General features: G+C 38.0%; 1 protein-coding gene across 10 annotated transcripts in view; it reads left to right on the forward strand.

Moving 5' to 3' along the window:
* ZBTB20 (zinc finger and BTB domain containing 20) overlaps positions 1-21,626 on the forward strand; it is a 473,540-nt gene that overhangs the window by 35,619 nt on the left and 416,295 nt on the right. The window contains exon 1 of one of the 10 annotated variants that reach the window (XM_090150601.1): positions 18,080-18,568. The exons of the other annotated variants lie outside the window; for them this stretch is intronic. The gene's annotated coding sequence lies outside the window, so the exon portion shown is untranslated. Of the gene's footprint in view, positions 1-18,079; positions 18,569-21,626 lie in introns of those variants that run through there. 10 annotated transcript variants of the gene reach the window in all.

Raw genomic sequence — 21,626 nt, forward strand, 5'->3', positions numbered from 1 at the left:
AAGACATGAGATTAGAGCATGGTTGTTGCTTGCTAACTGTAACAGCGTATGTGCAGTCTGTGGGTCTACTGATCATTCTCTTATGACAAACTCATACCGCACGTGCCAAGTTATTGGGAAGAGCTCTATCTCAGCCAGTTAGAAAATCTTTTATGCTTTTCTCTTGTGCTCAGGGGAAAAGAATAGAAAATCTTAAGTCTTATCTGCATTAAAGTGGAGTTTCTTTGTTTATACATCAAAGCATCACCTGTTTACCTGGTGGAACTTGACAAGAGTTCTTGAATGGACTAAGATTTGAACTTCGTGGATCCAAATTTTACCTTTAAAGAACCCCTTTTGACCAAACATCTTCTTGAGTAAAAATATGCCATGGACTTACTGGAAAAATGGAAAATACAGAGACTGGAAATGGTCATTTCCTGCTGACATGACATCTGGAGGGCAGTTTAGAAACATAGTTGGTTACTGCTTTTGGGGTTACCTTTTGGCAGTGAAAGAAGAGGGGAAATAGGAAATATGAAGAAATCACCAACTGTGAGTGCAGAAGTCGGGACAAAATGCAGTGAAGCTCAGAAGACAGCAAAAGAACTTGCAAGCAATTGTGTGCAAATACATCAGAGAAAATTATATTTAATCATTGTACACTATTACGTTGATTACGTTTGGTTTTAGAATTTTTAAGGGGTTTTACCAGATTTTACTAACAGTTTCCTGGGCTTTATAGCATTCATAAAAAATGCCTGATCAAAGCAACAGAGAACCTCAGAGAATACTTTCAGAATGTTCACTTGCCTCATGTCAAGTCACTTTACACAAGATGAAGAACAGCCATGTTTGAGTCCTTTATTTGAATAAGGTCTTGTCCCCGAGCCTCACATGTCTCAGATGAAAGACTGTGCTGTTTTAACCTTTTTAGTTTTTTATAAAAAAGGATTTGTTTGTTTGTTTGTTTGTTTGTTTCTGATGCAAAATGGTAAAAAATGAAATTGTAAAGTTTTGTGGAACAGGAAAAATCAACTCCTCTAGAAGATGCTGAAGCTCTGCTTTCAATATTAAAGTAAAGAATACTTGCTGAAATTACTATATTTAAGAACATAGGAAAGAATCCTAGCTTCTTCTGTACTGCTCAGTATAAGTGTAATCAAAACTCTTTAAACAGCAAAATTGTTGTAAGTAAGGACTTTTGTTTCCTACAGTACTAAATTACAAGGACCTGGTAAGCAAGGGAGAAAGTAGCTAAGCTCTTAACCTTATACAGATTTCTTGAGGAGGAATCTTTATAGAGGACTCTAATAGTTTCTGATCAGCAACATATGAGTGCAAAGTGCAAGGATAGGGATTTGCCTGCAGGACTGGGACTTCCCAACTTCCCGGGGAACAGCAAAGCCTTTCATTCCATAAAGCTGTGAAGTGCACATGCACTGAAAATTGGGTAATGTTTTCCCCAATCGTACTTTTCAGCGCTGTTCCTGTTGACTGTATAAGTACAAAACTGCAGTTTGTTTGGTTTTTTTTCCACTGAAAGTCATCTCTTTATAAGAGGTTTCCATTCATGTTAATAATCTACTTCTTAAGTGTTGCTCACCTTGTTGGCATTCCGTGGTCTGAAAACGTGGCAGTGCAGTTCTCTGAGAGGGAATTTTACTTACATTCAATTCCTGCAGGCTTAACACTGCTGTCCTTCCTTTCTGCTCTGAAGTACCTGGTAGAACGGTGCTTTTGGCTTGCTTGCAGTGGGGCTTTGAGAGGATCGTGGGTCCATTGAGATCCTGAATTAGGAACTAAAGGGAGAAAATTATCGTTCAATAATTTTCCATGTTTTAAGTCTGTAATAGAGCCCTCAAAGTTTCAGAGCATGCAGTGTTCTCTCAGCCATACCCTGACCTATATTTAATGTATGGCAGCTAGAGCTGAAAAAACTGGTATGGGGCTAGTGCTGTAGCAGGCAGACAGTGGGATACTGGTCCAGTCCCAAGCACAGGGCTGTGCCACCTCTTGTACATATTCAGCTGAGCTTGGGGATTCATTTGCAAAGGCTGTTACGAACTTTGAGCTCTTGCCTTTAGGCCTCTGTTCAGTTTTAATACTGTTCCTCTGTTCCCTACTCTGTCCTTCCTACCTGTAGAAACAAGGAAAAATACTCAATACACAAAAAGAAAAGTTGTAACTAGATTTTGGGCATTCAGTGCTGATCAACATCCTATTCGTGGCTACATAGATTGCAGTACTGAAAACAGTGGTGAGACATCTACATACTTCAGAACAGATCTGACTCTTACTCCATTTTCTTTTCCTAGTGTTCATTTCATAATGACTACGAGCAAAGGCACTGTTATGCTTCTTCAATTACATTTATTTGATTCTAATTAAGTAGGATTTCAGTCTTTTTTTTTTTGAAACCACTGTCTGTACTGAAGGAACATGAATTTGGAAAGAGGAGTGAAATAATATAACAATATCCCTTGATCTTACAAAGTAGAAAATAACCCAGCTAGGCGCTGTTTAGTGCTTTTTTTTTTCTTGCTTTTTTTTTTTTTCCTTTTCACTTTGTTAAGATGTGCCTTAACTCTATTCAAAAATACAATTAAGAGATTGTTAGAGGTGTGATGAGAAGCATTCAGAATTATAGGACTAGAAAAGTCAAGATTGAACATTTTATTTCGAAGGGGAGACTGGCAGTTTAAAGCCCTCACTTTTCTTTCTTACTGTTGTTATCTGTGTACAGTGCTTTTATAGCTGAATGCTGAAGAAAAAATCTATGTATTTTGTATGTTTGATAAGCTTTCGGTTGAGGCACTTTGTCTCCCTGGTATATGTATTTCACATTGTATGTTGATGCCTCGCACAACAATTGAAAAAGGAAAAAGCAATGAAGAAAGGGATAAAATAATGATTGTGAGGGGAAAAAAATGAAGACTGTGAACATTTGTAGAATATCTTTGGAGAAGCAGTAAAACCCAGATCTCTGCCCTGCTGATTTAAAAAAAGGACTAGATTTTACATGGGTGGTTCATCAGTTGCCTGTATATTATGACCTAAATGGGTGCTGGAGGGATGTGTAATATCTTATAATGGCAGAGGAACATGTATTAGACCTTTTATTTCTGCATATGCTAGTGTTTTTGTCATAGGTATTGAGTTTATCTTGGCTGACCCACAAGTTTTAAACAAGAGTGTGTTTGAGCTTTCTTCTTATAAACAGAAACACGTTTCTGATGAAATTATATTGCTCTACTACTCAGGATTTTTAGATTCAGAAAAAGGAAGGCATAAACTAAATGAAAAAGACATATGGGTTGTCTCATGTTAAACTTTCAGAGCTCTATTTTACCCTGTATTGTGATTCAAAGGCTTTTGGAATCTTTCTGAGAAACTGTTATTGCTATACCTGCTTATTTATGCAGTTGGTACTGTGCATTTCAGTGTCTCATCTGTCCACAAGGCATCCAGAGCAGTAGCCATCTTGCAGAAAGTCTACAACTTCCTTTTCTGTGGGTATAATCCATCTTGGGAAGCAAGAATGAGAGGAGAAAGAGAAGAAAGGCTGGTACATACTCAGATTTCACTTTGATTTGGAGTTGAGGTGTTGTGTTGAGTGTTCCCTTAGGAAGTGAAATGAAGACCTACAACTTCTTCACTGTAACTCCTTTCTCTGTGACCCTGCTTGACGAGCCTGATCCTCTATGATGAAGTGATCTGCCTGGTGGGTAAGGGAGAGGCTTTTACCGTAGCCTATCTAGACTTCAGCAAAGCCTTCAACACTGTTTCCCACAGTTTTCTCCTGGTGAGACTGCACCTTGACTACTGTGTTCAGTTTTGGGTCCCTCACTACAAGAAAGACATCGAGTCCTGAAGCGTGTTCAGAGAAGGGCAACTAAGCTGGTGAGGGGTCTGGAGCACAAGTCTTATGGGGAGTGGCTGAGGGAGCTGGGGTTGTTCAGTATGGAGAAGAGGAGGCTCAGGGGTGACTTTATCGCTCTCTATAACTACCTGAAGGGAGGTTGTGATGAGGTGGAAGTCAGCATCTTCTTTCATGTAACTACCAATAGGACTAAATGGCCTCAATTTGCACCAGGGGAGATTCAGGCTGGATGTTAGGCAGTACTTCTCTGAGAAGGCGGTCAGACTGCCCAGGAAGGTGGGGGATTCACCGACCTGGAGTTGTTCAAAAAACATTTAAATGTTGTACTGAGGGACATAGTTTAGTGGGAAATATTGGTGATAGGTGGATGATTGGACTGGATGATCTTGGAGGTCTTTTCCAACCTTGGTGATTCAATGATTCTGTGATTCCAACACTGGCTTTTAGGAATGAGCCAGTGTGAAGCAGAGCATTCAGTGAAGAGCTCCTGAAACAGCATCCAGCCTCTGAGACAAGATACTTGCCACCTATACGACACATCTCATACATCATAAGACCTAGCTCTTCTGAAAGCAATGACAGAATAGACTTTATCTTCATTACATCTCAGAGCCCAGTCCTGTGCATGACTTTGGAGGATTTGTCTTAATGCTGAGCTTCCTTTTCTTGGGTGCTGACTTCCTGTCTACCTTGCACCCGCTGAGCAGTCCTCATGGAAGCTTTCGTCATGCATTTGCCACCTCCCTTTGTTTACCTCACTACTACCCCAAAAGCAATAGCCTAATTTCATTGATATTATTGAGTGGGTGGCCCGTTATTAAATACTTTTCTGTGTGTGTGTCTGAAGGCCCATTATTCATTCTGGGTAGAGAAGTTTGCCCTCAGTCACATTTATCTACCTGTGTCCGTCTTTTAAGAATTTCCACTTTATTGATGTTTCCATTACAGGAATTTGAAGAATGTTCAATTACATAGAGGCCATGAAACATATTTACTTTTTTGTTTTTAATAGTCTGCCAACTGTTCCCAGCCAAACTTTAAACTGGACTTATGACTCTTAGATATTTTTTTTTATTTATTTATAGCTGCTTTATTATAATATATACAAGTAGTGTGCACACAAATAAAAGCTCATACCATAGCTTTAGAACACAGTGCTAGATTTTATCTGGAGGATTATTGCAGGCCTGTTTCTAATTTATATAATGTTTTCATTAATAGCAGTACCTTTTTAAAATGCCCAATAAAATAGTGTAGCATTAGTTTAAATAGAAATTTCAGTCATTTTAGATATCCCCCCATTGTAACAGGTCAGGCTTTTAACAGATGTCTCAATAACTTTGCTATTAGCAGGAATATTTCATGAATTAAAATCAGGCCTCTTTGTCTCTGTCACTCATTTAAATGACCTACATATTTGGCAGATGGAGAGGACTTGCTTGTGCATTAGTACTGATGGGTAGGGTTTTTTCAGTTGTGTATTTTTGGAGGAGAAGGATTTAACATAAGTTAACGTCGTTTATTTTTTATTAATATCATACTTCAGTTTCGCTTTACAGAAATATCTTATTAGGCACATCTTGCCTTTTAGGCATAGGCAACATCTAGGACATTTCTCTTGGGCACCAGCCTTCTGTCTTAATGTAAACCTTTCAGTGAAGCAGTGGACAACTTTTTTGCAAGTGTATGCGCTAATGGAGTTGAAATAGGAGGTGTAATAATTCAGTAATTGAATAGGTTCTAGATAAAGTCTGAGACCTGGGTCTTCCCAGGCCTTTCTGGCTGTAGATTTGCCTGCTAATGTCTTCTTATTTCTTCTCTTCCTGGCATAGTGAGAGTTTCAGCATTATGCTAAGGGTCTCGCTCAAAACAGCTCTCATGTTGTTATGCCAGCACCTGTTCCTGTGTCCTTTGAAGAATCAAAAAGGACTTCTTCAGTTGAAGATTTTGTTGACTCTCATGATGACAGCAGAGCTTAAGGCATGCTGTGAAGAGTCGAACTACAGGGAGAGATTTAGTTGTAGGTTCGGTCTGTTTGTCTGTGCAAAATCACTGTCTGGTGTCCTGTGAACTAGTAAATACAGAAGTGATTGCTTATTATTTTTGCTGTACGTTTGATTGGAATGTAATTAGTTACACAAGCAATTAGAAAAGCTCCACACCTAAATGTGCTGCCTGAGGAAGCAATATATCCCACAGTCATTAATCAAGAGATAAAAAATGCAGTGCAATAGAGTGAAGTTACTTGAGAGATACGTTTGATCTGCTCTTCCTCCCCTCCTTTTTTTTCCTGGTGTGTACTACTGGGGTAAGTGATAGAGATGCTAAGCTTCTGTGATTTCCATTGACATCATTGAGAGCTGCAAGTTCTTAACATTTCTTCAAATCAGACTACTTGAACTCAAGTGTATCAATATGGTCTGATCAAATTCAGTGCCATTTGTCCAACAAATTCACAGAATAGGTAGTTATGGGCACTGAATTGATATTTTGTTGCTGAAGATTCTCCTTATTTACACAGATGTTTAACCTTTTCTTGCCTGTGAGAACAGTCTACATGTTAGCAAACAGGAGAGCTTTCCCAGTGATTCCAAACTATAAGAATATTCCTGGGATTGAAAGCAGAAATCATAAGTGGTGTTATGTTATCTTAAGTTTGCCCTTTCCCAAATTCTCTGCTGCTCTTGTGAGGAGAAATATGGCTGAAATTCTTATGTGATGGTATTGATGATACTACTCATAATAATGAGAAGAAATACAGTGTTGATGATATTAGTATTAACTACAAGAAGAAATACTGCAAATTTCAAAACTAAACTAATTGTTCAGGATAATATAAATAGATGCATACAAGGTTTTGCCTTAGAACTTCAGGTCTTTTTGTACTTAATTAAGATAGAAGCTGAAGTCTGTCTGGTGGCCTAGTTCATTTTAAGACGTAGTATTTTAAGGAGCTTCCAGTGTTTGAGGAACTGCCATCATTCTGCTTGGCCTGCTATTCTATGTGCTTTACACCTGTGTAATATCAGAGGAAAGAGTCTGAAGAGAGAGCATATACCTTTTCAAAAGAAAAACATAACTGTTGAGGTAAAACAGTAAGTCATGGGGTTAATCATAATCTCTCTGCATATCACTGTTCTCTCTTAAATGGAAAAGGAGATTTTTGATTTATTAGAGGTTTTCCTGTAACAGGAATTGGAAACACAGTCCCACAGAACACTGGATGTTTATTATTTATGTTAAAAGTTAAAAAAAAAAAAAAAAAAAAAAGTAATTATACCCTTTTAGCATTATCTTTTAACTCTTTTTCTTCTTATACTAAAAATGACCTTAAGGAGTGAGAAAGACACTTAGGCAGAGACAACAGGGGAAGGGATGTGGTACATCCTGCTCCCATTAACACTGTCAATTAGCACCATTTATCTTGAAATTTGTCCAGCTTGGAACACAAAGAATGTACGTCAGGGTTTGGGCCAGACAGAAACATAGAAAATGATGGTATTTGTGGAGACAGTAGCCAATGTGGGGGAGAGAGCAAAGGCACACAGTAATTCTAAAAAGAGCTGCATTTTTTATGTGTGGAAATTTGATTATAAGATGATTCTTTCAACATAAACACAATTCTCTAAGGACTTATTAATGCTTCAGTAGCATAGTGGAGAGACACTAGTGCAGTCCGCTTTAATAGCTTTCTGGCTTGAACCCCAATACATAATGTTCTAGTAATAGTTTATGGGTGACTACAATAAATTGGTAGCAAGTGTTTTCCATTTTTTGGCTCTTCTTATCAGATCTGCTGGTGGAACATTTTGTTCTGAGAATATTGCAAAGGCAATTGATCTGCTTTGGATATGTGCTCAAGAGTTTTGTGTCTTTTAAAATATATGTATATATGAGCTTTTTTGTCCTGTTCTGAGATGTACAGTACGAAGCTGGGGGCCAGTAAAATGTTACAGGGGATCTGAACAGTTGGTTAGACCCAGCAGGACTCCACCTACCCTAAGTAGTGTTCTGTGAGTACTGCCAAAAAGGCAGTTTTCCTTCCCCCCTGCCACTTCTCTTCCCAATACTGCCATTGTTCTGGTCTTTCCACGCAACAGTGGAAAACTTGTGTCCATGAAGGAATGAAGATCTTTCACACAAGTTCATTATCAACCCAAATGGCTTTTTGAAGTAGAAAGAAACATGGGATTTTTTTGCACTTCATGATGAGGGAAAGAACCATCTGATTAGAGATGGACCTAATGATCACCTTTGATTTCTATTTGACATGGGGCTGAACTTAACTGTAATTACAGAGTGAGACACCATGGCCTCTATTATGCAAGAACTGTCCCTCTTGGTCTTCAATTAATTCACAGCTCCAGATCACCTCTATGGCAAGCCTAATTGAAATACGCTGCTTTCATCTCCGCTCCCACAACTAGAAGATGAGTCTGGTAGCTGAACCCAGACCAGTAATGTCTAGTGAGTTTCTGTCTGCGGGAGGCCAAACAAGAGCTGTCAGCCCTATTGCCTCTGGATTTTAATCCTCTGGATGTGACAAAAGAAGTCAGAGGTACAGAGTGTTGAGGAGAAAGCAAACATTGCCTACAAGCTGTTGAGTTGTGCCACTGAACATCCAGCACTCGTTCTTAGCTCCATTTCCTTTCTGTAAGCAGCAGGCGTGCTCAATCACCCAGCATAGTTTGTGGATGAGACTCAAAATGAAAATGGGTACATTTCTCTCAGGTAACATTAAACACATGCAAAATTAAAGGACAGCCAAATACCTCCTTCATTCCTTTACGTACTGGAACATTTGTTTTATATAAACGTTATATTAGAAAAACACTGGGCTTGGGGCAAAAATCAAGCCTTAAAGAATGTAAACTAAAGTCTGGTGATCTCAAAAGCACAGAGTGAATACATACTTGAGAAATATTTGAAGTAACAGAATGTGGACTTTGCCTAGTTAATGTTAAAAGTATCCCAGATGACGGCAGGGGAGTCAGTTTGGTTGTCACATAAAGCTGCAGAGAGAGCTGGAGATGAACAGAGAGTTCTGAAAACCTGGCCCTGGGACAGGAAATGGAAGTGCAAAGTGATTGAGAGTGCGAATTGATGAAGGAAGTTAGAAACAGAGAAGTGCAAAATGACGGTTGCCATGCCAGAACCATTTGTATTGGTTATTATACTGTCATAAGCCTAATAAATGTGGATATTTGTTCTCTGATAAGTACTTGACTTGTTATAAAAGCATGTTATGGACTTAGTGAAGGAAAAGAGAGTCTTAATAAAAGGGCATTCGAGGGGGACTCTGTCCACAGTGGTTCAGTGCTAGTTTTAAACAGATCCCATCCACTGGGTCTGTTCTGCTTTTGCTGTCCATTGTGAACAGGGAATTTTTTTTTTTAACTTTCTTTCTTTTTATTTCTATATCTGAGTAAGATCATGCCATCATCACCTTGGGGGCACTGCTCTGTATCAGTTGGGTCTTCTTATTTTCCTAGGGAAAAACCCACAACTCGTTCAGATCCTGTTCTAGGAATCTGTTGCATATTGCATCTGTGGAAGCACTGCAGTTTTCTGTCTTTCATTCTCAATAACAGAGAGAAGGCTTCAGGCAGCCTGCGAACAATGCGTGAGCTTTCTGTTTCTCTCTGCAAACAGAAATATATCCCATTTCCTGTTGGGGATTCTAGGCAGAATCATCCAACAGATAATTTCCTGTAGTAAACATTGCAATAATTAGAGTTACCGTTCCAGAGCACTGAACTTTAAGTATCTTTTATTATTGCATCGCAGAAAGCGTACAAGAAGCAACCCCAGTCAGATGTGGCTATTGTTGATCATTTCAATTGTGTTATGGCAAATATACGACCTGAAGAACGTCCTTAAAATATATGTGCAAGACCAAGAGTGCAACTCAAGGCAGAATTTGAAGATGCTAATTCAGCAAGAACAGTTAAAACTCATTTCCTTTAAAAAATAAAAAGCTTTCTTGTGCTTCTCTTCTTTGTGAAGCAATTTAATTATTTTTATTTACTGAGGAGCAGTCGTTTTTTAAATAACTTTAGCAAAATATTCACATTACAGACAGCCAGTAAAGTCTTGTGTAATAGTTAATGCTAAAGTGAGCATCATATTTGAACTCAGGAATGTGGTGTTGTTGAGAATGTCCTGCAAGAAGACTCAGTGAGATTTGGTTCAGATTATCTGCCCTGGTTAATAGAGGACAATATTTCAGTCATTTTATTTTGGATAAGTCTGAAGCAGAAAATAAGACGGAGAGCGTTTATTAAAAACAACAACAACAAAAAACCTGAAAGTACAAAAAGAAATTGTTGAGGCATACTTTTTACATTTAGTGTATTTCTTCACTGTATAAAGTGTTCTACTTACAGTGCTGTTATGTGTTTGGAATAAACAGTAGAGTGCTATATTTCACTGTAGGGTCTGTCCATAGAACATGCTGGCTCTTGGCTCAGCTGTTTACATTTTTTTGAAAAAGCTCCCATCTGTTACATCAAACTTGTTAATATAGGTCTACAGGATATAATAACATTAATGCTCTAAGTATCCAAATGAAATGTCAGAGTCCGGCTGCATACACTGAATTCAAATGTGGCAGTGTCCTGAAGCCACCCCTTCTGCTAACAGGCCATTTAATAATCCATGTAAGTATCTATAGATGTCTAAGTCTTCGAAGGTCTGTCAGGGGCCAGATGTACAAACACGGTTACAACATCAAATCCTCACAAAAAGCTTTTCTACCATGATAGCATGACCATATAAAATTTGGCCTTGATTTTTTTTTTTTTTTGGCTCTGAAGCTACAGCACCATCAAGACCTATTTAAAATGAAAATAGGCTTGGTAAAGGAATTCTCGGAGCTTTATGCTGTTCCCAGTAAAGTTAAAGGCAAACGGGCGTATGAAAAGAGTTACACCACACTACCATATATGTTTTGCCATTCATTAGGCAAATGAACAAAAAACCAAACCAGAATCAACAACAAAGGAAGCCAACACTTTGTGATTTGTTGGTTTTTTTTCTATTTCTTTTTTTTTTTTTTTGTCTTGGTTTGCTTTGTTTCAATTTAATACATAACCGAGTCCTTGATATTTTTATTTCTTGTATGAGCTACTGTAATTTATTCTTATAGTGGCCATCTGACCAGAATGAAGATGTATGCCCCCTGTTTTGATCCTTGTAATGATGGAGGGTGAAATGTAAGTTTGTTATATTACCTTTCTTGTTTCTACTCCTTTGTATCCAGGGTTTTTTAATTTACATTGCATTGTGAATGAAAACCCTTATCTTCTGCTGTTTTTTTTTTCCTGCCACTCAAATTTTGCATCAACACAAAAGGTTTGTTCTTCAGTTCGTGTTTAGTATTTGGTCACGTTCATTATGAGGTACATCTAGAATACACAGATCACATAATATACATAAAATATCATTTCTCACTGCTTTTTCCTTGATATCTTGTTATTAAAAGCTATTTTTTTTAGTAGATAGAAACCCAGTCTATGCATAAAACTGCCTCCAAATGAGCTTTGCACATCTAATCATATGTATTTTTATTCCCAAATGCTTGGTGATCAACAGTAATTTCATGTAGAATGGTTATAAATCATATTACTCATAAACACAATGCAACTGGCTAAATAGAACCAAGCAGAGGGTTAATAGTCCAATAATAATTAAAATAATCCTCTTCAATTCAGTAATAACTTTGGCCACCTGCCTTCATCCAACCCCCAGCACCACCCTCAGTACTCCTTACAAAAATATTCACATTACAGACAATCTTGTGTAACAGATTAACATAACATATCTGGAACATTACTCAGATTTTTGGGCAATGGCAAATCTGAATATGTTCCTAAGTTCAGCTTTTTTTCCTCAGACAACATCCTGCTGTTAACTCTTGACTTTTTTAAATCAGTGGGGCCTGGTGGAACTGGAATGCACTGCCTGTGGTATCACATGGAGGATTTGTGTGAGTGTGTGTGTTGGAGCAGAAATACCACATGTTACAAGGGCTTAGCGCAGACAGTATTGTAAGGACTGGTTTTCTGTCTTTGCTTTCTGATTGGAATGGCTGCAATGCCTATCTGATGTTTGATTTTAGTCACAATAGTGGGTGATAAAGAGCCGGATGCGCAGTTGGATGTGTAAGCTAAATTTCAAAAATGCAAGGTTTTTTTCATTGAAAAAAAAGGAGAAAATGAATCTCATAGGTTCGGAAACAGTAATGTGATCATCCAAGCACAAGGCTGGAAGTCAGGAAGCCTTTTTTTTGTTCTTCATCTAACCTGAAGTTGTTTTTCAGGTAAGTTTTTCTTGCTTGTAGATCTGGAATCCTGCCAGGGACATTTGTGACGGAAAACATTTGGGGCACCATTGTAGTATGATACAGTTTTCAGTCATTGTTCCTCATTTTAGGTAACCAGACCTAGAAACAAAATAACTCTGTTCTAATTTAACATTAAAGTCCCATTTTTTGTTACAGATTTCATCTTGTCCATTGCTAAAGTAATTGGCCTCTGTAAATAAGTGCTAAGTAAACAGTCGAGCAATTTTTGCTGGTACATATTGTAATTCTCATTTTTAAAACACCTAATAAAGATTGCCTTTTAAATAGAGCTATTTGGATATATCAGGGGCATGTTGTACTAAACAAAAAAGAAAAAAAAGAAAAAAGAAAATAAAAAAAAGTCTCTGTCATTTGAAAGAGACCATTTAGCTTTTGAATATATTTGCTCCACACTAAATAATAGATGTTATTCTGAGACAAATAGAACATGGTCTATATCCTCCTATTAGAAACTGTTTTCTCTTGTCTGAATACTTCACCCACCCCAACTACCTGCCCCCTTAACAACAAACAGATTTGGCTAATATGCATTGCAGGTAAATTTTAGGGCTGTAATATAAATTATTAATTTAATAAGGTTAATATTTAAATAACTTTTTAATCATTAACAAAAGTGGAAAGTTCAGAGTTAAGATATTCTTTTTCCTCCCTGCAAAAATAAACATTAACAAATCAGTCTAATTCCTGTGCATGATGTAGGTTGGTCTGGTTTGGATAGTTCACTTGCAGTAGCAGATGGCTAGGAAGATATTGCTCTGGCACAGCATTATGATTACTTTCATGCCCTTAAAAAATAGCACAGAAGTGCTGTTGACAAGTTAGTACCTGAAGTAAGAACTATTATCATTATTAGCAAATGGGTTCTTAAAAGATGCTTGTCATTGAGTCAACTGTTTGTTTTCTCATCACCTTATCTTGAGAAAGAGTAGAGGCCACGGAGCGTTTTTCTAGTAAGTTTTGTTTGTTAAGCATAGCTCTTTCTGGAAAAAGCAGATCAGGTCAACACATTGTGCATGCATAGAAGAAGGTTCAGCTGTGATTCTAGAAAAGGCTGTTGCTCTTCTTTGGCTGCAGAAGGTCCTTCTACTATTAAATAAGTGAGCTGATTGACTGGTCATCGCAGACATGTTGCAGGATGCAGCAAGAGTCTGTGTTTGAATCCTAACACTGCCCCAGCCATAAGGCATGAGCACTGGTCTGCAGCTGCTGCTGTGGTTATCAATCTTCATGACTGATAGCATAACCATTCCCAATGGCAATACCAGCACTACCGTGGGAGCTGTCAGCTTGTAACTTTCATTTGAAACAGAGACTTGCTAAATTGTGAAGCAGTAGCCTGACAGTAAGACCCCCACATCCACTCTGGGTTTACAGAGACAATGATATAAGCATTTCTGTTCTTTAAAGGTTATTTCAGCCACAGCCACATTCATTTTTTGCTGGGATTCAGAGGTACTTCCTTTTCCAAATGCTAGGATTTGTGATGGCAGTCTGATAGCAGACTGTTATGACCTTTCTTTGAAAAATCTCATTTTGATGTTTGATGTGAGTTTTATTTATAGCCATTACTTATACTGTCAGCACCTTGAGTATTCCTGTTGGAGTTCTGCCCTGTGCTCAGTACTACACCAGTCTCAGCTAGATGCAGCAATTTAGTGCCATTTGCTCACAATGTTAGCAGCTGAAGAAATGGTGGCCAACATTTAGCATGCCCAGAAGCTAAGAAGCTACAGAGTTCTGACTGTCTGAATTGTCAGAACATTATCTGTTCTAGCAGTATGCACCTAACTTTCCATGTGTGCACTATCTTTTCAACATAGATAGACCTTGGCCTGCCCTGGCTTTGCATCTGAAAAAAAGATATCAACGGAACTCAGAGGAGATCTACTTTATGCTATTGATAGGGATATACATTTCACTCACTTTAACAGCTGGCACTTAGTCATGGCTTCTGGACTATCTCTATTGACAAAGGAAAAGGAGAGGCTTCTCTGGAGATTGACTTAGCCATTCGTACGATATGAGAAGGAATTGCACTCTTGAGATGGGTCACCTCATTCCAGTAGTGGAAGAAGAAGCCTATACAACAGTCTGTTGGATGGCCAAAGTTAAGTGAGATTGTTTTACTCTTAATCCCTCTGTATTGGTTTGTTTGGTTGTTTTTCACTGCTTTGAAGGGTAGAATAATATAGTTCTATTTGGTTTTGCTCCATCCTGTACAGTACCTTGCAATTCTTAAAGCTAGAATTATGCAAATGCAAAGCAGTATGATGTTTGGAAATGCTGAGTTAATGTGGCAGATTAATACTGGGATTTTTGTTGTGCCCTTCGTATTAATTAATAGATAAGAAGGAAGGCTTTGTTGTTAAAGCAGTGGAATGTAACTTGTGATGAAAGTTCAGCACTCTGTCACTGATTTCCTGAATAATTTTAAGCCAGCCGCTCCATCCTCTGTGTCTCAACACATCTGAAAAAGTAGTCCCCGCTCTTTCACTCGTGGCCTGTCTCATCAGGAGGGTTCTTTCAAATGACAACTGTCTCACAGTCTGTATTGCTGCAATGCCTAGACCGTTGGTCTTGCTGGAACCTGTAAACTTTGCTGTAATATAAATAATTTATTAACTGGAAGACAGTTTTTTAGGATATATTTCAGAAATTTGTCTAATTTACCGTAAGAGTACAAAAACCTGGATAATCCATTGACCTGAGTTAAATAGGGAAAAAAAAATAAGATCTTTCTGGGTATGTTTGAGGAAAATATAGAGAAAAGCCATATATATAGGTCATGTGCATATATGTAATGAAATAAAAGTGTAAAATGGATCACATGTTTTGAGGGCTAGAACTTCAAGAAACAGATCTTTACCATGTAGAGTATTTGTGCTCATAATTTAAACACTCTACAGCATAATAAGCATAAGTCTCTAATACGAATGACTTGAAATAATTTTTGACTCTGATTGATTTAGGTAAAATTACAGTAAAGATTACTTTGATCTCAAAATATCCATTCACTTTTACTGGGGACTCTTCAACTTGAATATAAAGTCTCTTTTGAATTGTTTCCTTCAGACCTTAATTTATGCAAACTTCATTCTATATGATAAGTGGCATTCTCATAATGGAGTTATCTACTATCTTGCAGTAGAGCTTCCAACATGGTTTTAATCCAAATACTGTGTACTGATATATCTCAGCTAAGATTTTCACTAAATCAAACTGTCCTGATGTCCTTAAAGCAGGATGAATGTTAGAACTAAAAATGTCCTACTGATCTGAATATCTCAGTCTTCGTATTGATTAATCTCATAGTTATTTTTGTAAAAATATTAATTTTTTATTAGATCCATTCTTACTACTTGGTCTCTATGTACCAATTTTTACATGTTAATCATTATAAAAAATAAATACTGTATCAGTAACAGATTATAGAAATTATAGGAAAAAATAAATGAAAAAGTGATATAAGGATTGGAGCAGTATTGTGGGTGTTCATACTGTTTCAAGTGCACACTTATAACTCCTCTTACATTTAGACCAGCCTAAGGAACTAGTTTGTGTCCATAAGTCATTGTAAAGTGGCAAATATTGAATTTTTAATGTCCCTCGCTGAATATAACTGAGAAAAGATACATTTTCAAAGATTTTTTTTTTTTTTCATAGAGGAAACATGAACTGAAATTCTGTATTGTGTTTTCGGATGTCAGTGTTGTACGTGTGTTGGAATAATTTTGAAGAATTCAGCAAAGTGCAAGAATAAAAAGAATGTGAAATAGGCTCCATTTTGTTTTTGTTTTGTTTCAAAATAAAAAATGGTTTTGAATGTCACTTCACAAAACATCAACTGAAAAAAGTTAGAAAAGCTTTGGAACTAATATTTTGTCAGGAATGACAATAAACAGCAAGGGTCCTTTGAAATAATACTGAAAATACTTCACCAGTAGAAAAAATGCTTTTGCTGAGATCATATACTTTTGCAGAAGATGAGTCTTGTATTTTCTAAAACCTAAGCGTCTGTCTTAGCTACCTCATTATAAAGGATTTATAGACATATTGACAAAATGGACAACAACAGAAGTATAAAAAAAACTAAAACACATTGATTACTTAGAATATTCCTGACTTTTTGATGAAGTTTCTCTGATTCATTGGAGTACTGCGGGCTTCAGAGGCACCTGAAGGCATCCCTTGCTGGAAGGTTATCATCCTGGGAGGGGTCACTATTCTGGTTTATTGCAAGGGGAGTAAAAAGAGACATTGTTACCTGAAGCGGTTCAAGTGACTTGAAAGTTAAGAAAAGCTGAAGCCATTAGCCCAAATCCATTCTTCATGCAGTTCCAAGGTAGTAAGAATTGCATTGGAACTGCTTTATGGGTCCTTTCATATAGGCCTAACTTAGATGAGGCTGAGGAATTCTCTTTATGTGGCCCTTGCAAATGTCTGTAGGAGTACCTTTGATTCACTCTTTAAATAGAGAATGAAAACCAGGATGCTAAGAGATGAAGATGGACTAAAACTCCTTTCCAGTTGTAAGTTCTGGACATTAGTACCTCCAAAACAGGCATCTCTATAGCTAGATAACTGGCTGCCTTACTCAGAACTGCTTTCATAGAATCATGGAATCATAGAACAGCCTGGGTTGAAAAGGACCACAATGATCATCTAGTTCCAACCCCCCTGCTATGTGCAGGGTTGCCAACCAGCAGACCAGGCTGCCCAGAGCCACATCCAGCCTGGCCTTGAATGCCTCCAGGGATGGGGCATCCACAGCCTCCTTGGGCAACCTGTTCCAGTGTGTCACCACCTCTGTGTGAAAAACTTCCTCCTAATATCTAACTGAAATCTCCCCTCTCTTGGTTTAAAACCATTCCCCCTTGTCTTATCACTATCCGCTCTTGTAAACAGTCGTTCCCCCTCCTGTTTATACACTCCCTTCAAGTACTGGAAGGCTGTGATGAGGTCTCCCCAGAGCCTTCTCCAAGCTAAATAAGCCCCATTCCCTCAACCTTTCCTCATAGGAGAGGTGCTCCAGCCTTCTGATCATCTTTGCCTTCTCTTGACCCACTCCAAGAACAACACATCCTTCCTGTACTCGGGGCCCCAGGCCTGGACACAGTAATCCAGATGGGGCCTCACAAGAGTTGAGTAGAGGGGGACAATCACCTTCTTCTCCCTGCTGGCCACCCCTTTTTTAATGCAGCCCAGAACACAGTTGACCTTCTGGGCTTTCCAGCTGTTCCAGGAAAACTTCAGTCTTCTTTGGCTGTCATTTGGAATGACCTACTGCTCATACAGAGTACATCTTTCACTGGGGCTTCTAGCTAACATTGCTTAAGAATACACTGGGAAGGGACTGCATAATTCATGAGGATGTACACAGTTAATCTACCCATCTAGTGAAAAAGTGGAAGTGCTCATAAACAGACAAAAATCCTATTTTTTCTTTGTGGATCTGGTAAAATACAAGAGGCTTGGGGGACATTTTCTGTGTTGTCTCCACTGAAAGGCTTCAGCAAGCAAGTTCTCTTTTCCTTTAGCTAGGCAGCTTCCACAGCCTCCAGAGGAAGATTTGAAATCAAAAGCTAAAGGGGGGGGACATTGTGCATATATCCCCAATTCTGCCTCTTTTGTCCAGACATTGTAAGCTAATTTTTAACTCTATTATCATATATATATATTTTTTTTCTCCCCATTTCTGACGCTTGTCCTTATTTTCTTATTGTGGTAGGTACATCCAGAAATAAACATATTACTTATATATATTTTTTTCTTTATGTGTCAAACAGAATTTGTTAAGTCATTTGTGTGAGCAGTACACAGTAAACCGTTTTCTCACAATACACTAAATATTAAACATAGAGTATAACGTGCTAATAAAACGTTGCTAATGTAAGTAGGCCACCTAAATTGGAGGATATGCCAGTTCTGTGATTAAGTGCCTCATCTCCTGAATTGAACCTTTGGAAGGCTTTGGTAGGCAGAGCAAAGCGTAGTACATAAATATTGACAAAATTATTAGGACCTAAAACCAGCAACAAATAACAAGGAGACAAATTAGGATGGACTGTGATGGTCATTAGGAGTAGAGGATATAACATATTATATTTGTGCAGGTTTGTAGAAGTATAGCAGAAATGCTGAGTCACAGCCTGAAGCAGTGATTGAGCACCTGGTGGAAAGGCAGGGCCAACCCAGAGGAGCTCAGGTGCAAGCAATGCTCTTGATTGACCAGAAAGGATGGGGGAGGATCCACTGTTTCCCAGACCTCATTTAAGAGTTGGCAGTGGGGAGGTATAAGTTTTTTTGCTGGAGATCCCTGTGTATTTGAAGGCCTTTTTAGGGTAAGGAGGTTTTTTATTTTTTCCTTTGTTTCTATGTCCATGGCTGTTTCGTTTAGGCTTATCCTCATTTACTATAGCCTGGGATTTTGCTGCTCTGCTGTCTTTGCTGTACTTTCCATTGTGTTATATTATTCAATGAATGATCAGTGGTCTGTTAGCACCTTCTAAATATTATCTTAATATCCTTGTGAAGATGTCTGGTTGTGTCTGAAAACTTGTCTGGTTGTGTGTGAAAACTTTAGAATAGATTTTGAGTGGCTTGTCTCACATATGGAGTTTCAGTGTGTGTTTCTATATCTTTATTAATCCAGGGCTTCCTAATCAGATTTTATGAAATTGTTCCCAAAGAAAATGTAGTTAAGAAAAATTGTCTGAGATTCACAATTGTGTTTATTCTGTGTTAATGATTTAGCATTTTTCTGGATGACAGTAACTATATGATAGCCTGAGGTTACAGAGGTGGAGGTAGCATTGTTCTACACAGCTGACTACTGGAGACTTGAAAGGGTATGCTCCAACTTTGTCATGTGCAGAACTGTCACTGCCTTAGCACACCTCCAGGAAGGGACTTGGTCCTTTCCTTATACCCAATGTGTCGCAGGATACACTGCATCAAATTAGCACTGAGTTAGTTAGGGTCAACAATATATAAGAAGAAGAAGGTACATAAGAATGATCAGGTATGGACCATTGCTTGCAGGGTCATCATGGGCCAGTGATGTTCCCTTTTATTAGAGGTGCAGACAGAATTTGATTTGGTGTCTTTACTGAGTAGAGAAAAGGGGCTTTTTCCTGACACAGTGTTATCTTTCACTGCAACATTTCTGACTGGAATCCTGACCAGCTTGCCTCTTACTCCTGTTTCCTTTCAGCAGATCTGCAGAAACAGGAGATGGTGCGTATGCCTCGCATAAATGTCATTTTCACTCAATTGCAAGTTAGAAACAAGCCAGCTTATTCACTGGTGAACACATGAATACAGGATCTCTATACTAAAACTTTTATTTCTGTATTTAAAGTTCCATCAGGGTTCAGTGAGAGGAAGGTATTTTGGGGTTATAAGAAATGTGTATTCTTCAAAACAGATCCACCTCAGAAAATACAAGTCCACACAGGCTTAAAAAATACGTGTTGTGTCTTAGAATAAAGCATGTATTTCATGCTCTAAAAGTCTGAGGTTTGTAGTTGAAAAAGATTAAGTAAATAATTCAGAATTTGTTGTGTTTACCTGTTAATAATTAAGCAGGTTAGTCTGTGTACTTTTTATAGATGTTGAGCTTTATTTATTTTTATACTTGGCTCATGTTCTGATTTTTAAATTTGATGATGTTTCTGCCTAGGCGGAGATAAAAGTCATCAAGGAGTTAAGTGTTGTTGTGGTGGTTTCACCCTGATGGCAACTAAACTCTACCATACTGCCTTCTCACTTCCCCCACTTAAAGGAAGAGTGGAAGAAAATATGATGGAAAAGGGCTCAAGGATTGTGAGGAGGATGGGGAGATCATTTACCGGTTATCATCACAGAGAAAACAGACTCATTGTAGGGAGGCTGATGTCATTTATTGCCTGTAACTAACCAGCTACTAACCAATCTCTTATCTCTGGGGAGAGAGGAGAATTCATCTTTATCTTCCCTTCTACTTTCCACTTATTTCCAGTGCTTTGAGGGAATTAATTTTTAAGAGTGATAATGATTTTTTGGACAAAAGCAGATACCTTTGATTCCTGCTTTCTGATGCATGAAACTAGGGATGAGTCTCTTGTTATAATGTGGATTTTGGTTGACCTCAATCAAGGAAAAGTTTCAGCCTCTTTCTGTTTTAGAAATACAACCAAAATGTGGAGGAGAGAAATAAGGAACAGGTACATCACATTTCTGTTTTCTTGAATTGTGAATTAGTTACATTCTGGTGAGAAGTGCTAAGCTGACAGCTCTGAAGTCTGAAATCATCTTTGCCATTTGAGTAGGTATGGAGAGGCCAGCAGCAGTGTGAGTTTCTCTCACAAATATATTTAGAACTGTTCTTTGTGGGACTGCATCCTGTGGCAGGTGATAGTTCAATTGAGTGCATCTGTCAGAGCATCTTTGCTTTCAGTGGTCACGATCAGGCCAGTAATTTCCCACTTTTCTCTTGAACCTCTTGTCTGTTTCTTGGGGGTGGTGGTGAAGTAAACAATAACAAGAAAACACGATTAGCAACCAAATTACTGTTTTACACACAGTAGTTCTCTGTTGCTGTCTACATAGCCCAGACCTTAGCATAGATTGAAACAGAATAAGGTTTGGGTTTCTTTTTTTTTTTTCCTGCTGCTAGGCAAGAATTCACCCCACTGTTGATAACATTCCCTCCCCACCTTAAGCAAAGTCATCGCCTAATTTTTGGAATGTTTGAAGTGTTTCTCTGGTCTTGGCAGTGTAAGATACCATTTGATATTTTCACTCCCCTTTCCCAAGGGTGAGAGAAAGCACAGGGTATAAGAAAAGTCCGTTGTAATGATTGGCATTAAAAGACAAAAGCTGCTGAAATGTGAGAGTGATCTTTGGTCTACATATTAAAAATCAAAGATGAAGAAAGACTGTTTATGTGAGAATTAATAGCCTGATTTTGTTGACAACTGAAATCTTCATCTGTTACCATGGCATGTTTTAATTCACTGTCTGCGTTGGTATTTCCTTCTGAAGAATTATATATGCTAGTTACTAGTACCACCAGTATTAAAAAAAATAACATTTGTCTCTCATGTGCCAGGCAATGTTGTCTGTTTAAGTTGAATTAAATACAGTTAAGAGGAGGTTAAGCTGGGAGACAGTGTTACAGAATGCTCTACTACTTCCCTTCCTCCATTGCATTAATTGCCTTCAAGGGTCATTTTGTTCTTGGGCTGGACAGTTAATCTAAGTCTTCTGTGTAGGTAAATGTTGGCAAATATTTCTCTTTAAATAGAATTTAGAAGTGCACAGAGAACTTGTTGTTTTTGAGAAGACTTTATCCTGCATTAACAGTGGGACTGTAAACTGAGTATTATTCTTTAAAACTCATCACTGCCAAAAAGCCAG

This window comes from Phasianus colchicus, chromosome 1 (genome assembly GCF_987193195.1).
Source record: "Phasianus colchicus chromosome 1, bPhaCol1.hap1.1, whole genome shotgun sequence".
Taxonomy (NCBI): Eukaryota; Metazoa; Chordata; class Aves; order Galliformes; family Phasianidae; genus Phasianus; species Phasianus colchicus.